The sequence below is a fragment of the Pogoniulus pusillus genome, chromosome 15 (assembly GCF_015220805.1).
Source record: "Pogoniulus pusillus isolate bPogPus1 chromosome 15, bPogPus1.pri, whole genome shotgun sequence".
NCBI lineage: Eukaryota > Metazoa > Chordata > Aves > Piciformes > Lybiidae > Pogoniulus > Pogoniulus pusillus.
Window position 1 is genome coordinate 24,750,360 of NC_087278.1, and position 16,039 is coordinate 24,766,398.

Below are 16,039 nucleotides of genomic sequence, written 5' to 3' on the forward strand. Positions count from 1 at the left end.
AATTTTTGCTTTCTCATTTTGGTTAAAATGAGTTTCATACAGCAGCACAAGAAAACAGGAGCTGTTTTCCATTCTGAGGAAACACATGGTTTGATACAAGAATAGGAGTAGGAGGGAAGTGACAGGACTGAATCTTTGAACAAGGGACTAAATTAGAGCATAAATCCTACTGTCCCCCACACTTTCTCTTTGCTTTTCCTGAGCACCATTATGCTTACTGCTGCTACAGGGAACAGGAGGGAACTGACAGAACAGAGATTGGTTTGTTTGCTTTGAAATACACTTTCTGATAGGCTTGGGATGTTTTAAATAGTACAGGTATCAGCTCATGTAGGAATTGTGTACTAAATATGCTTAGGAAGTGCTGACTTTGATGCTCTTTGGCAACATCTCTGTACATTTGCTATGGCAGTGGGTGATGTGCCCCTATAGTCTCCCATAGCTGCCATTTAAACCAGGAAAAATGGAAAAAAAATACCAATATGAATCTTGCTACCTTATGTTCTACTTTCAGGTAAATACTGCCAACCCCTTAATAACTTCAGATGTTCAGTTCCTGTCCCCAGAGGTCTCGCTGGCAGCCATGTCTCTCCTCTCATGCAAAGGCTCTAACAAAAAAGGTCATTCACCTCTCTTGGATCCTTTTTAAAATCCTTGCTTACAGCCATAGAGTCAACCAGGTTGGAAGAGACCACCAAGATCATCTAGGCCAACCTAGCACCCAGCCCTAGCCAGTCAACCAGACCATGGCACTAAGTGCCTCATCCAGGCTTTTCCTGAACACCTCCAGGGACAGGGACTCCACCACCTCCCTGGGCAGCCCATTCCAATGCCAATCACTCTCTCTGTGAAGAACTTCCTCCTAACATCCAGACTATACTTCCCCTGGCACAACTTGAGACTGTGTCCCCTTGTTCTGTTGCTGGTTGCCTGGGAGAAGAGGCCAACCCCCACCTGGCTAAAGCCTCCCTTCAGGTAGTTGTAGACAGCAGTGAGGTCACTCTGAACCTCCTCTTCTGCAGGCTGCACACCCCCAGCTCCCTCAGCCTCTCCTCACAGGGCTGTGCTTCAGGCCCCTCACCCGATTTGTTGCCCTTCTCTGGACACCTTCCAGCACCTCAACATCTCTCCTGAATTGAGGAGCCCAGAACTGGACACAGCACTCAAAGTGTGGCCTGACCAATGTTGAGTACAAGGACAGTGTGGTCCTGCTGGCTACACTGTTCCTGATGCAGGCCAGGATGCCATTGGCTCTCCTGGCCACCTGGGCACACTGCTGGCTCATCTTCAGCCACTATCTACCAGTACCCTCAGATCCCTTTCTGCCTGGCTGCTCTCCAGTCACTCTGTCCCCAGCCTGTAGTGCTGCTTAGGCTTGTGTAGAACCCTGCACTTGTCCTTGTTAAATCTCATCCCATTGGCCTCTGCCCACACATCCAGCCTGTTGTGTGGCCTGACCAACTTGTCACCACAGAAGGACATGGAAGAACTTCTGCCATGCTTCTTGCAAGATGTGTCTGCTGTGGACACTATGCAGAGGTCTGTGTAGTTCATGGGCAGATGTTTACAAAAATAGTATCTGTATCAGGTCTATAGAGGCAGGGATCAGCCTCTGGGGACTGGTGCTTCAATATGCTGCTCCTATGGCCTCCTGCCAATGGCAGTATGGATCCCCCAGTAAATGCTGCTTCTGGCAGAGATCTTTGTAACTGTTCCATAGATGTAATGGAGTAGATGCAACAAGATTTAATTCTACATCAACCTGTTTTAGCTACTGATAGGATTTTCATATGGGCTGAAAAAAATGAGGTAGCAAAAATGACTCTTGAAGTTCTTCTCTCTTATGGGGAGTTTCTTTGGTGCAGAGGGCAGATTTTTAATGAGGTTCAAAGAAGGCAAAAAGCAGTGCCAAACCTGAACCTGGTTTACCTTATCTGACAGAAATGGAAGGCTGGGTTCTTTCAAGCTGGGGAAATATTTGAGGCTGTGTGAATCAGCTGAAGATTTTGAAAGGTTGATGGGTGGAGGTATAGGTGTAGGATGTTTGCATTATGTGCTGTGAAGGAAGCTCATGCTTACCTGTGCACACATGCAAGCCAATGTGATCTCAATTTGCCTGCACCTAGAGGTCATTAAAAACTTTATGAGAGCATTTTAGTTCCATGCTGAGGCAGAACTGCTCCATCTGCCCCCTCCATGCTGTGTTTATCTAAAATCCCTCCTGGGTGTTTTGTCCCATATTGCTGAAGAGGGGTAACAATGAGCACCAAAACATTTTTTTCCTCTTCCCCTGCATGGTGAGTTCCCAGATTGGCCTCTGCTGCCAAAGCAGACACATGCTTTGGAGATCATCAACTGAAAACTGATGGAGTGTCCCAAAGTAAGGACACTCAAAGGAATCAGGTACTTTGATGCTAGTCTGGGGACAGAGTGGCTGAAAGCAGTCAGGAAGAAAGGGACCTGGGGGTACTGGTAGAGAGTAGGCTGAAGATGAGCCAGCAGTGTGCCCAGGTGGCCAAGAGAGCCAATGGCATCCTGGCCTGCATCAGGAACAGTGTGGCCAGCAGGACAAGGGAGGTTATTCTGCCCCTGTACTCAGCACTGGTCAGGCCACACCTTGAGTGCTGTGTCCAGTTCTGGGCTCCTCAATTCAGGAGAGATGCTGAGGTGCTGGAATGTGTCCAGAGAAGGGTAGTGAAGCTGGTGAGAGGCCTGGAGCACAGTCCTGTGAGGAGAGGCTGAAGGAGCTGGGGGTGTGCAGCCTGGAGAAGAGGAGGCTCAGGGGTGACCTCATTGCTGTCTACAGCTACCTGAAGGGAGGCTGTAGCCAGGTGGGGTTGGGCTCTTCTCCCAGGCAGCCAGCAACAGAAGAAGGGGACACAGTCTCACGTTGTGCTGGGGGAGGTCTAGGCTGGATGTTAGGAGGAAGTTCATCACAGAGAGAGTGATTGGCATTGGAATGGGCTGCCCAGGGAGGTGGTGGAGTTGCCATCCCTGGAGGTGTTCAGGAAAAGCCTGGATGAGGCACTTAGTGCCATGGCCTAGTTGACTGGCTAGGGCTGGGTGCTAGGTTGGACTGGATGATCTTGGAGGTCTCTTCCAACCTGGTTGATTCTCTGATTCTGTGCTAGTAAGATCCCTTACAAACGCTCATTTCCATGCAGGCTGAAGTTATAAAAGAATGCATTTCTGAAGCAAATTGTGATGATTTCTGCAGGAGGTGAGGTTTGGCAGCTCAGCACGTGAAGAGCAAGCAGGCAGTGGGCTGGCAGTGACATCAGACAGTACACTTGCTTTGCTGCAAGAGCCTCGGTGTGTGCCCTCCCTTGCTGGGGGCTGTTCTATTCAAATGCAATCACTTCTGTAACACCCAGTGTCTGGGGCTGCATGTGAGTGTCCAGTGCTCACTGATTACCATTCTCTTCTCCCTTATCTTAGGGCCTTGCAGTTTCATGGCTTTTCAGAACAGCATTGCTGGTTTGCAGATTCCACAGAATGGCCTAGGTTGGAAGAGACCTCAAAGATCATCTAGTTCCCACCCCCTGCCATAGGCAGGGACACCTCCCACTTGGACAGGATTTCTGTAACATCCTCTCAGTATCTTCATCCATGCTTGAGGGTTTTTTCCCAGTCATGCAGAAGTGTCGTGTTCTGTGCTATATATATATTAAGGAAGATCTCATCTTTCATACAGCTCCTGTTTCTAGACTTTACAGAAGACCTAGAAAAGCAATTTGCCATCTGGATTTGTGCTGGTGTGGTTGGCTCTGTTAGCATTTCACCAAGGCATTTGCAGCACACTGACCTACTACATGTGATTGTGAGCACAGAGAACCGTTGCTCTCTGGAACTGCAGCTCAGGGTCAGCAAGTCTAGCCTGCTTCATCTGTCACAAACTTCACCCACTCAGCAGCACCATTCTGGTGAATATCTGCATCCTCCTTGGCCCTTACCTTGTGTCTGACCCAGCTAAGTGCCTGCCCACATGCAGTGGCACTGGAGGTATGCTGAGCCATGCTCTGAAATTCTGCACCCTCCTGCCATGGGACTTTTCCAGTGGAATATAAGATGGGAAGATGAATGAGTTCACAGATAAGGGGCTCTTTCCCACTCCCTCTCTGCCAGGAAAGACTCAGCAGATGCTAAGAAATGAGGAGTCAAAAAGGGAAATTCTGGGAGGTCACAGTGAGCGCACAGGTTCCTCACCATCAGGTGGGCAGTAGTGTCAAGAGGGCAGGTCTGAGGAGGTGGCTTTGGCTAGTCAAAGATGATATGTGGTAGGCCCTGAGAAAACACATCACATAATATCACAGTATCACAGTATTATCAGGGTTGGAAGAGACCTCACAGACCATCAAGTCCAACCCTTTACCACAGAGCTCAAGGCCAGACCATGGCACCAAGTGCCACGTCCAATCCTGCCTTGAACAGCTCCAGGGACGGCGACTCCACCACCTCCCCGGGCAGCCCATTCCAGTGTCCAATGACTCTCTCAGGGAAGAACTTTCTCCTCACCTCCAGCCTAAATCTCCCCTGGCACAGCCTGAGGCTGTGTCCTCTCATTCTGGTGCTGGCCACCTGAGAGAAGAGAGCAACCTCCTCCTGGCCACAACCTCCCTTCAGGTAGTTGTAGACAGCAATAAGGTCACCCCTGAGCCTCCTCTTCTCCAGGCTAACCAATCCCAGCTCCCTCAGCCTCTCCTTGTAGGGCTGTGCTCAAGGCCTCTCCCCAGCCTCGTCACCCTTCTCTGGACACGCTCAAGCATCTCAATGTCCCTCCTAAACTGGGGGGCCCAGAACTGAACACAGCACTCAAGGTGTGGTCTGACCAGTGCAGAGTACAGGGGCAGAATGGCCTCCCTGCTCCTGCTGGCCACACCATTCCTGATGCAGGCCAGGATGCCACTGGCTCTCTTGGCCACCTGGGCACACTGCTGGCTCATGTTCAGGCGGGTATCAATCAGCACCCCCAGATCCCTCTCTGTCTGGCTGCTCTCCAGCCACTCTGACCCCAGCCTGTATCTCTGCATGGGGTTGTTGTGGCCAAAGTGCAGCACCCTGCACTTGGAGCTATTGAAGCCATCCCCTTGGACTCTGCCCATCTGTCCAGGCAGTCAAGGTCCCGCTGCAGAGCCCTTCTGCCCTCCAACCCAGCCACATCTGCCCCCAGCTTGGTGTCATCTGCAAACTTGCTGATGACTGACTCCATGCCCTCATCCAGATCATCTATGAAGATGTTAAAGAGGATGGGGCCCAGCACTGATCCCTGAGGGACACCACTAGTGACAGCCACCAGCTGGATGTGGCACCATTCACCACCACTCTCTGGGTCTGGCCCTCCAGCCAGTTCCTAACCCAGCACAGAGTGTTGCCATCCAAGCCATGGGCTGACAGCTTAGCCAGCAGTTTGCTGCGGGGGACAGTGTCAAAGGCCTTGCTGAAGTCCAGATAGACCACATCCACAGGCCTCCCACATCCACCAAGCAGTCACCTGATCATAGAAGGAGATCAGGTTGGAGAGGCAGGATCTGCCCTTCCTAAACCCATGCTGGCTGGACCTGAGCTCTTTGCCATCCCTCAGGTGCACTCTTATCACCCCCAAGATAACCTGCTCCATCAGTTTCCCTGGCACTGAGGTCAGGCTGACAGGTCTGTAGTTCCCAGGTTCCTCCATCCAGCCCTTCTTGTGGATGGGGACCACGTTGGCCATTTTCCAGTCTCCTGGGACCTCTCCGGTGAGCCAGGACTGCTGGAAAATGATGGAGAGTGGCTTGGCCAGCTCAGCTGCCAGCTCTCTCAGCACCCTGGGATGGATCCCATCTGGTCCCATGGACTTGTGGGTGTCCAGATGGCTCAGCAGGTCCTGAACTAATTCTTCATGAATTTCCAGGGGAACACACTGCTCCCCGACCCCATCCCCCAGTTCAAGAGGCCACTTGCCCTGAACTCCTCCCTCCTTACTGTTGAAAACTGAGGCGAAGAAGGCATTCAGGACCTCAGCCTTTTCTTCATCATCAGTTATAGTGTTCCCCTCATGTGAGGTGTGTATGATGGTGCAGACATCTCTGATGTGCTCTGAGTCTTCCTGTGCCTTTTTTTAAACCCTTCTTAGGTTCTCTACCAAATGTCTCATTTCCAAACAGTGAAACACACAGCAGCTACTGCTCCTAAATGCCACTTGAATCTATACTGGTGGTGGTGCTCAAACAGCATTTTTAAACCTAATCTGCAAGCAGTTTCTGTGCTGTTAAATTCCCAATGTTATGTAAAAAGGCACCAATATTTTTAGCCTTACAGAATAGCAGTTGTCACCTCCTCACTCTCTGCCTTTGATATATTGGAGCTGGGGGACTAGACGCTCACAGGAGCTGTGGATAACTATTTTTGAAAAGAAAGGTTATTTTCTGCACTCTGGTTTTGGAGTTAAACACATCCAACAACAGATAGAAATACCCAAAGCCTTAAAATCCAGCCTGGTTTTAAAAGCTAGTGTGTCTGTCCTCTGCTGAAGTCCTGGGTATAGAATAAGGAATGGATCCGGAAGCAAAAGATCAACTGAAGCTGTTTGCTTCTGCACTGACAGAATGGCTGCCATGCTAAAAACCTCTCCAGAGAGTGCCTTCTGCCATGTAAGATGGAACACACAGCTTCTGCCAGCAGGATCTTGCTAATCAACATTGACTCAAACTGGGTTTGGAATTCATGGAATGGTTTAGATTGGAAAGGACCTTGAAGATTATCCAATTCCAACCACCCTGCCATGAGCAGGGACACTTAGAATCATAGAATCAGTCAGGGTTGGAAGGGACCACAAGCATCATCCAGTTCCAAACCCCCTGCCATGGGCAGGGACACCCTACCCTAGAGCAGGCTGCCCACAGCCTCATCCAGCCTGGCCATAAACACCTCCAGGGATGGGGCCTCAACCACCTCCCTGAGCAACCCATTCCAGCCTCTCACCACTCTCACACTGAAGAATTTCCTCTTCACCTTCAGTCTGAATCTCCTCACCTCCAGCTTTGCTCCATCCCCCTTAGTCTTGTCACTACCTGATTTCCTAAAAGGTCCTTCCCCAGCTTTTTTGTAGGCCCCCTTCAGATACTAGAAGGCCACAATAAGGTCACCTTTGAGGTCAGCTCTGACAAGCACTGTTTGCCACACAGCAGCCAGACGACAGCACTGCCTGTCTTGCTGGTGGCAAGCTGTGGGGAATATGGCTGGGAAGAGAGCAAGGGAATCTTGGAATGTGGGAATGACTGCTTTCCAAGCAGAAGGGGCTCTGGCCACTATCCATGCTCAGCTGCATACATGGACATGCTCTGGTCTCCCACCCTGCTTCAGCTGCATCCCACTGCCTTCTCCAAGCCTTGGCTGACTCTTGTTTTCCAGAGCTGCCAAACAGCTCAATCTCCACCTAGGAGTAGAGAGACCTGCCAGGAGGGCCTGCCTGCTTCCCTGTGCCTCAGGCACAGAGCCCAGCAGCACTGAGCAGGAGGTGGAGGAGAGTGGAGCGAGGGGAGGAAGCCTGACAGTGAGCAAGCCCCAGGAGCCATGGAGTTGTGGGCTTGCTGGCTCGTCAAGAAGCGGACGGAGGCAGCAGAGCTCAGCAGGAAATCTCAGTAGCTGGAGACAAGGAAACAGCAGAGGTAACTCCTCTGGCAGCTGCAGCTCCTGCCCTGGAGTGCCTGCCGTGGCTCTGGCTGGGAAAGACCTGACAATCCTGCTGGAAATGGAGCCTATTCCCTCAACAGACAGCAGCCCAGAGGCGTGATGCCTGGCCTCTCTGATGGCCTGTTTAAAGGTGGTAGCACAGAGATGCTTTTCTCCCTCCCGTCTGTGTGCAGCTGGTTTGCCTCATCAGAAGTGTGCAGGCATGGCAAGGTTTGGGGATTTTTGTGTACAGATTCTGGCCTGTTGTAGTGCTTCAGTTGGTGCAATCTCACTCTACACGTGTGGCCTTCTGCAGTGTGTATGTGTGCGTGTGCCAGGCCATACTCTCACGGTGGGAAGCTCTCTGGCTGCTAAACAGCTCCCTTTGGTGAGAGGGACACTTCCAAAGGGTGCACTGCACAGCAGTGTCGGCTTTGCAGGGAAGCAGCAGAGAGACATCAGTTATCTGTCCTGGGTGGTTCAGTGATTTCTCCAGAAGAATTCATGACCTTTGCAAATAGCATTCCTGACTGTGTGCCAGTCTCACAGATGCAGGAGGATGACTGGGCTCATAAGCACTGGAGGCTCTGCTGTCTCTAGTGCAGCTCTCTGTGTTTGGCACCCAGCTGTCGGCATTCATCCTGCAGTGGGACTGAGGCACTCCAAGGTGAAACTGCCCTTTGGGCAGGGGCAATACAGTTCTGCACGTCACAGCCTCCACAGAGAGCAGGAGCAGCAGCTGTGGCACATGTCAACCTATGCCAGGTGTAACACCCTGCATGAAGGAGGGAGGGAGGAACTGTTCTGAGTTCTGCTAGGACAGGGTTAATATTCACAATAAGCTGGGAGAGGCCACAGCCAGGATAGCTGAACAAAGCCATTCATGTAACCATAGAATCGTTTTTCTGAAAGAGACCTTTAAGATCACAGCTGGTGAGGGAGCCAGCTAAGGAAAGCACCCTGCTGGACCCACTGTTGGCCAACAGAGAAGGACTTGTGGCTGATGTGATGGCTGGAGGCTGTCTTGGGCACAGTGATCATGAAATGAGAATTCTTGATTCTTGGAGAAGTAAAAGGGGGGTCAGCAGAACTGCCACCTTGGAATTCTGGTGGGCAGACTTGAGCCTGTTTTAGAGACTGGTTGATAGAGTCCTTTAGGAGGCAGCCCTGAGGGCCAAGGAGTGCAGCAAGGCTGGACTCTTTTCAAGAGAGAAGTCTTAGTGGTGCAAGAATAGGCTGTCTCCATGTGCTGAAAGCTGAGCCAGTGGGGAAGAAGGAGCCTGGCTGAACAGAGAATTAGGTTGCTGCTTAGGGAGAAAAGGAGAGTCAGTGGTTGTTGGAAGAAGGAGCAGGGCACTCAGGGGGACTACAAGATTGTCATAGAATTACAGAATCAACCAGGTTGGAAGAGACCTCCAAGATCATCCAGTCCAACCTGGCACCTAGTCCTAGCCAATCAACTAGACCATGGCACTAAGTGCCTCATCCAGGTTTTTCTTGAACACCTCCAGGGACAGTGATTCCACCACCTCCCTGGGCAGCCCATTCCAATGCCAATCACTCTCTCTGTGAAGAACTTCCTCCTAACATCCAGCCTAGACCTCCCCCAGCACAACTTGAGACTGTGTCCCCTTGTTCTGTTGCTGCTTGCCTGGCAGAAGAGACTGACTCCACCTGGCTATAACCTCCCTTCAGGTAGTAGACAGCAATGAGGCTGAGCCTCCTCTTCTCCAGACTAAACACCCCCCAGCTGCCTCAGCCTCTCCTCATAGTCATGAGACTGTGCAGGGAGAAAATGAGAAGGGCCAAATACTAGATGGAAACTAATCTGGCCTCAGGTATTACATAGAACAGGAGATGCTGCTACAAAGACATCAGCACAGAAAGACAGGAGAGCTGCTGGCCCCTGTTGGATGGGGAAGGGAACAGAGTGGTCAAGGCTGAGGGACTCAGTGCCTTCTTTGCCTCAGTCTTTAGTATCAGGACCAGTTGTCCACTGGATACCCAGCCCACTGAGCTGGAAGTTAGGGAAAGGGACCAGAATGAAGCCCCCATAGTCCAAGAGGAGATGATCAGTGACCTGGTGCACCACTTAGACACACACAAATGGTAAACACCTAGAGGTACCGAGGGAGCTGCTGGAAGTGCTCCCCAAGCCACTTTCCATCATTTCCCAGCAGCTCTGGCTAGCCCAGGGGGTCCCAGCAGACTGAGACTGACCAGTGTGGTACCCATGTACAAGAAGGGCCAGAGGAGGATCTTGGGAGCTATGGAGCTGTCAGTCTGACCTTGGTGCTGGGGAAGGTGATGGAGCAGATTGTCTTGAATGCCATTATGCATCATGTGCAGGGCAACCAGGTGATGGGGCCCAGTCTGTTTAAGTTCCTGAAGCCAGGTCCTGCTTGACAAACACGACCTCCTTCTACAACATGGTCACCCACATAGTGGATGGGGATGGGAATGTTGCTTACCTGGACTTCAGTAACACATTTGACACTGTGTCCTACAGCAACATTTTTGGCTGCTCATGGCTTGGACAAGTGGATGTTTAGCTAGGTAAATAACAGCTGGATGGCCAGGCCCAAAGATGGATGGGGAATGGATTTAAATCCAGTTGGTGGCTTTCCAGATGCTCAGCAGAGAAAGATGCAGAGATGCTGACTGACAGCTGTCTGAAAATGAGCCCTTGCCTGGAGGTGTTTAAAAGAGGCAGAAATGCAGTGCTGAGGGGCATGGTTTAGCAACAGCCTTGGTAGAGTTAGAGAGTGATTGGCCTGGATGATCTTAAAAGTCTTTTACAACCAAATGAATCTGTGATTCTGTGATCATCATGCCCAGCCAGTAATCCAACACTACTAGGTCACCACTAAACCCTCAGCACCACATCTAGATGCCTTTTAAATACCTTCTTTTAGGAATGGAGACTTCACCACTTCCTTGATAAGCCCGTTCCAAAGCAGGGAAGAAGTTTTTCCTAATACTCAATCTACCCCCACCCTGGCATAACTTGAGGCTGTTTCCTCTCTTCATATTGCTTTTTGCATAGGAGAAGAAATTGACACCATCCTCACCACAACCTCCTTTCAGGGAGTTGCAGAGTGATTCAGTGCCATGCTGATGTCATACCCAGTATACATGGGGGGAAGCACACAGAGGTCAAGAGGTGTGTTCCAGGCAGCAAGCAGTTGCTCTGTATAGATGATTTCATCAGCAGTGTCTTGTCACTGGTGTTTCTTCTAGAGGAGTGTTCTCTTAGTTCTATTAAAGTCTCTTTAGCTCAACCCATGAGATTTTGCCTTTCCTCCCAATTCTGCTTTCCATCCCACCAGGGCAGGGGGTGGGAGGCCATGTGGTGCTAAACCATGAGAGAAGCATGGCAGAAGAGGGCTGTGCTGTGGGAGCACAACAGGTGCTAGAAGAGCCCTTCCCAGGGTGCATCATATCCATCAGTCCATAAGGATGTAGATGGCTTGCTGCAGGTGGCCCCATCCTGCACAGTGTGGGCCTGAACCTCTTCTGCAGCTCTTGGCCTAGAGACCAAAGTGGATCTGTGATACATTTCCAGCTCTTCCAGCCAGCCCAGGCATAGCATTAATATAGCACTGATCAGGGAAAGCTTATCAGCAGCAGTTTGGCATGAATCAGTAGGATATGGTCAGACTAAACATAGGTTAGATGACTAAAGAAGTGTCAGAGATGCAACACAGATAGGAGTCAGGACTTTACATTGGTTAGGAAAACACAGACTCCTCCATGGCACCACTAATTATTAACCAGCTCCCACTGAGATAAAATGGCACTAAGTGATCTGCTGCAGCAGATGGAGATGTTTTGTGTTATTGAGACTACTAAAGTGTCCTGCCCAGCATCCAGATTGCCTTCCTCTACCTCAAGCCTATTTGGAACATAAAGATTCCTATGTGCAGCTCCCTGAACCCTCTTGAATCCAGGTAAGATCTTTCTGCCTTACAAGTTTAATTCCCTGTTAGTGTTCTTGCAAACATTCCTGCTTTTGCATTCAAGGTCTTAAGTTTCTTATCTTACATCTACTTTTGTTTTCATTTTATAGGCATCTAACCACTGCTAGCATACTCCTCATCTCAGTGCATGAACTTCCCATGCCACTTCTGTATGGCATTATTCTGTATTTACTCATTGCATGACATGGCTGAATTAACAGTGAGGATACTTTATACCTGTCTGCATGTATCTCTCTGAGATGGGTTCCTTGAAGTCTTAAGAACAAGCTTTGATTTAGTGGCCAGCACTGGGGATTGCTTCCTGTAATCACCTGAAAAAAAAGGCCCAGCTAGAACTGCATATTCTAAATCCCTCCCAAATCTGCTTTGGAGTAGGCTGTCAGTGCACCTATGATCAGGGGACTGGAGCACCTCTGCTACAAGGACAGGCTGAGGGAGACAGCCTGGAGAAGAGAAGGCTTCAGGCAGACCTAATAGCAGCCTGGCAGGAGCTAAAGGGGGCTGCAAGAGGGCTGCAGAGAGACTGCCTGCAAAGGCCTGCAGGGACAGGACAAAGAACAATGGTTTGAAATGAGAAAAGCAGATTTAGATTGGCTGTTTGGAACAAATTCTGCACCATGAGGGTGCTGCAACATGGCAACAGGTTGCGCAGGGAGGTAGTTGTCACCCCATCCCTGGAGATACTCAAGGTCAAGCTGGACAAGGCTACGAGCAAGCTGCTGTAGTGGAGAGTGTCCCTGCTGACTGCAGGGGGGTCAGACTGGATGACCTTTGGAGGTCCCTTCCAACCCAAGCCATTCTAAGACTCTAGGGTGCATTCATACCGTAACAACCTCCAACACACCAGATGGCTGTTTTCATGGCATGGGGATAGCCAAAGTGATTTATGCAGAGGACTGCTGCTAATTCCAGAAATCACAAGGGCTGGCACAACAAGCTGAGCAGACCTGCTGTACCCAGACAGCTAAATGCCTGTTCAGGTCTAATGTTTTGCTTCAGCTAATGAGACAGACTACAACTGTGTGCATCTACCATGTGTTCAGTTTTGGACTCCTCACTACAACAGGGACACTGAGGTGATAGAGCAGGTCTGGAGGACAACAAAGCTGGTGAAGGATGTGGAGAAAGGGTTTTATAAGGAGCAGGTGGTTGAACAGGGGTCGTTTAGTCTGGAGAAAAGGAGGCTGTGGGGAGACCTGGCTCTCAACAACTCCCTGAAAGGAGGTTGGAGGCAGGTGGGTGTTGGTCTCCTCTCCCCAATAACAAGTGACAGAACGAGGGGAAATGGCCTCAAGTTGTACCTGGAGAGGTTCAGATTGGATAATAGAAGAAACTTCTTGGTTGTCAAATACTAGAACAGGCTGTCCCATCCCTGGAAGTATTTAAAAGATATGTGGTGCTGAGGGACATGGTTTAGCACCACACTTGCCAGAGTTAGAGAATGGTTGGACTCAGTCTTAAAGGTCTTTTCCAGACAAAATAATTCTGTGAGTCTGTGTTCTCAAGGCACTAATTTTAGTTTACAACAAAGTGTCTACTCTTCCAACAAAGAATTGCATGAAGGAAGGTTGCTAGCATAAGGAGACCTTTATTGTCTTTCCTTACCAGAGGAATCAGAACTAACACAGGGAAGCTGGTTTACCTTCATTTCTGATAACAGTACAAATGTTAAGGCCACTCCGTGGCAAGCATGAGATCAGATTGAAGTTTCCCCCTGTGTGTTGTGATGTTTTCCAGTTTGAGAGTTCTGGCTTTCACACATCCAACCTGCTAAACACTTCTCTGGTTCACATTTGTTTCCTCACAGTTAGGACTTCATACAAAATGCCTAGGAGGGTCTGATCTGCATTCACAAGCTTTCACATCACCATGTGGATGGGACATCAAATACACAATGCATCTGTGTTTGTGGGGGTGTGACCAGAAAGCATTTTTTCCCCCCATGTCCTCTCAGTATGAGGTATTCTTTGTTCTCTCTGGAGTCAAGGCCAGTCCAGGGAAGAGTGGCAGAGTACTCTGAGCTCAGGCTGATTCTGTAAGGTGTGCTGTGATGCTGCAGAATTTGGCTAGTGATTCCACGATGAAAACCATGCAGCTATGTAGGGAATGATGTTCCCTCCAACACTTTGCTATAGGTGGCACTTTCACACGGCATGTGACAGCCAAAAAAACTCACAGAAGGCTCAATTTATCCAACTGGACCAGTCTGATATACTACCTCTGTACAAAGCTAGCTTGTAAAAGTGCAGATTTGTTTACAGTGGATTTCTCAAGCCTTAACAAACCGCTTTGCATAGATCTGTAATGTGAACACTTTGCAGCAGTACATGCTGGGAGTCTAACTGAGGTGATTTGTGGCTTACTCGCCCACCTCTGAGTAATTTATCAGCTCTGAGAGGTACCTACCTTAATAGGTAAGCCTTATGAGCAGACAAGCCCCAGATCTGGCCATGACCAAATACAGTAATTCCCTAGGGAATTTGCAACAGTAGGAGTATTAATCCAAATATTAAGGCCAAATCTCAAAGTACAACGAATGCTCAAAGCACAGGGATTTTGTCTTTATTGGTATCACTCCACCCTGAGAGACTTAAGAGGAGGAAAGCTCGGTGGTGCTGGCTCAGGCTCTCGCTGATCTAGAGCACAGCTGAACCTCCAGCCAGCACTGGGATGAAAATAAGCCCGATGTGCAACACAGGTAATCCCACAAAGTACTTCAAAGGGCCAGTGTTTGATGCGAAGCAGTTGCGCGTTTGCCTGGCAGGCAGCGCAAGCGGAGCCGCGGCTGCCGTGCGCGGCGGTGCCATGCGCGGCGGTGCCGTGCGCTGCCTCTCCCCGGCAGCAGGGAGGAGCGTGGCTCGGATGCTTTCGCAGCTGGTTCGCGTGAGAAGAGCCCGGCGGCCACTCTGACTCACCAGAGCTGCTGCCTTTATTCCTCAAGTCCAGATCAGCCCCTGGGAATGAAATCGCTGGCTGAGAGCGGCTCTGGAGTTCGGGGAGGTGGGAGGAGCAGAGCTCTGTGAGGGCGGAAGGCAGCGGGCCCCGGCCCGGGCAGGGGATGAGGAAGTGGGGCTCGGCGAGGGAGCGGGCGGCGAGGCGGGAGTGCCGGGGAGAAACGCCGGCAAGCCTGCGTCCTCCGTGCTCGCTGCCAGGCGGAGCAGGAAGCCCCCTTCCCCGCGCAGAGGAGGGCAGCCCGGGGCTCCCGACCCCGCTTTCCAGCCGGACCCGTCCCCCGCCCTGCGCGCCTTCCCCCTTATCTCCCGGCCGCATTCCCCAGCGAGTGAGCTCAGCTGTTCGCGCAGCCTCTCTCCTTTTATGGTCAAACAACTTTGCCTGGGCGAGGCTTTTTTCGCGAGTTGGTCGGAAGCGGCTGGGCTCAGCAGCTCCCCCACCTTTCATTTACCACAGCTTCTCCCGGCAGCGCGGAGGCGGCCGCGGCCGGGCCGGTCCGTGCGCGGAGCAGAGGAGCGCAACCCGCGATCGCCGGGCCCTAGAGGCGGCATTTTCCGCTCGTCGCTCTCCTGAGTCCCGGCCCCAGAGGTGAGTCTTTTCTTCTGGTCTAGCCAGAAAAGGCTGCTGCCTGCAGCCCGGGGGCTGGCGAGCCGCGGGGTGCGCCCGTGTCGGGGGGGTGCAGGTTCCCTGCCGCTCCTGCTCACCTCCTGCGAATCTCTCTCTTTAGCTTGATTCGCGGCCGTGGTCCGCGGCGGCTTTTGTCGTTCCGCATGGCAGAGGTTCCGCCTGTGTGTGGGCTCTAGTGAGCGTTCTTGCCTCCTGGTGAAATGGAGGCAGCTCCAGCGGTGGGCAGAGGAAGGGAGTGCTGCCTGGTTTGTTCTCCGAACAAGCTCTCTTTTGTGTGCCTAAGGATGAGGGAGACACCTTGGAGCCGTTTTCCAGATGTGCTTGAGAAAGAGAAATCTGGGAGCCTTTGTGCATGAAATTTGTTTAATTTATGAGTTCCTGAGTCTCTAGGAGTGTCCTGAGAACATGAAGGCACAAATGTTTGCACAGTTGTAGACCTTCCCACCGTTTCAAATACGTTTGCATAGCCTGTTGGAGGTGGGGGGTTGGGGTTTTTGTTTGTTTGTTGGGGGGAGGTTGTTGGGTTTGGTGTTTTTTTGCCGTCCCCTGCACAAGGAGGAGGCAAGTTCAGCATCTGTAGCTCTGAGGTCCCCCCTCCCCCAGTCTGGTTGTTTTAAGCCTCAGCCGTGCAGCTTGCATAGCTCCTAGGACTTTGCTCCCTTTGAAGCTTTGTAACGTTGGGCCAGGCTGGGAAAACTTTCTGGAATTGGCCTGTATGATAGGACGAAAATAAGCCTGTTTCCTAAGCTCGTTCAGTTTGTTTACTTCATGCTCTCTCCTTTTTTTCCCCCCTGTGTTTCTCTCTCTGACCCATGTCAGTTGGGAGGAAG

The 16,039-nt window shown here is 50.9% G+C and overlaps 1 protein-coding gene across 3 annotated transcripts in view; it reads left to right on the forward strand.

Moving 5' to 3' along the window:
• ZYX (zyxin) overlaps positions 1 to 16,039 on the forward strand; it is a 31,443-nt gene that overhangs the window by 3,159 nt on the left and 12,245 nt on the right. The window contains exons 1-2 of one of the 3 annotated variants that reach the window (XM_064155832.1): positions 14,283 to 14,630; positions 15,039 to 15,170. The exons of 1 other annotated variant lie outside the window; for it this stretch is intronic. The gene's annotated coding sequence lies outside the window, so the exon portion shown is untranslated. Of the gene's footprint in view, positions 1 to 14,282; positions 14,631 to 14,979; positions 15,171 to 16,039 lie in introns of those variants that run through there. One more of the 3 variants, XM_064155831.1, reaches the window with a different exon arrangement.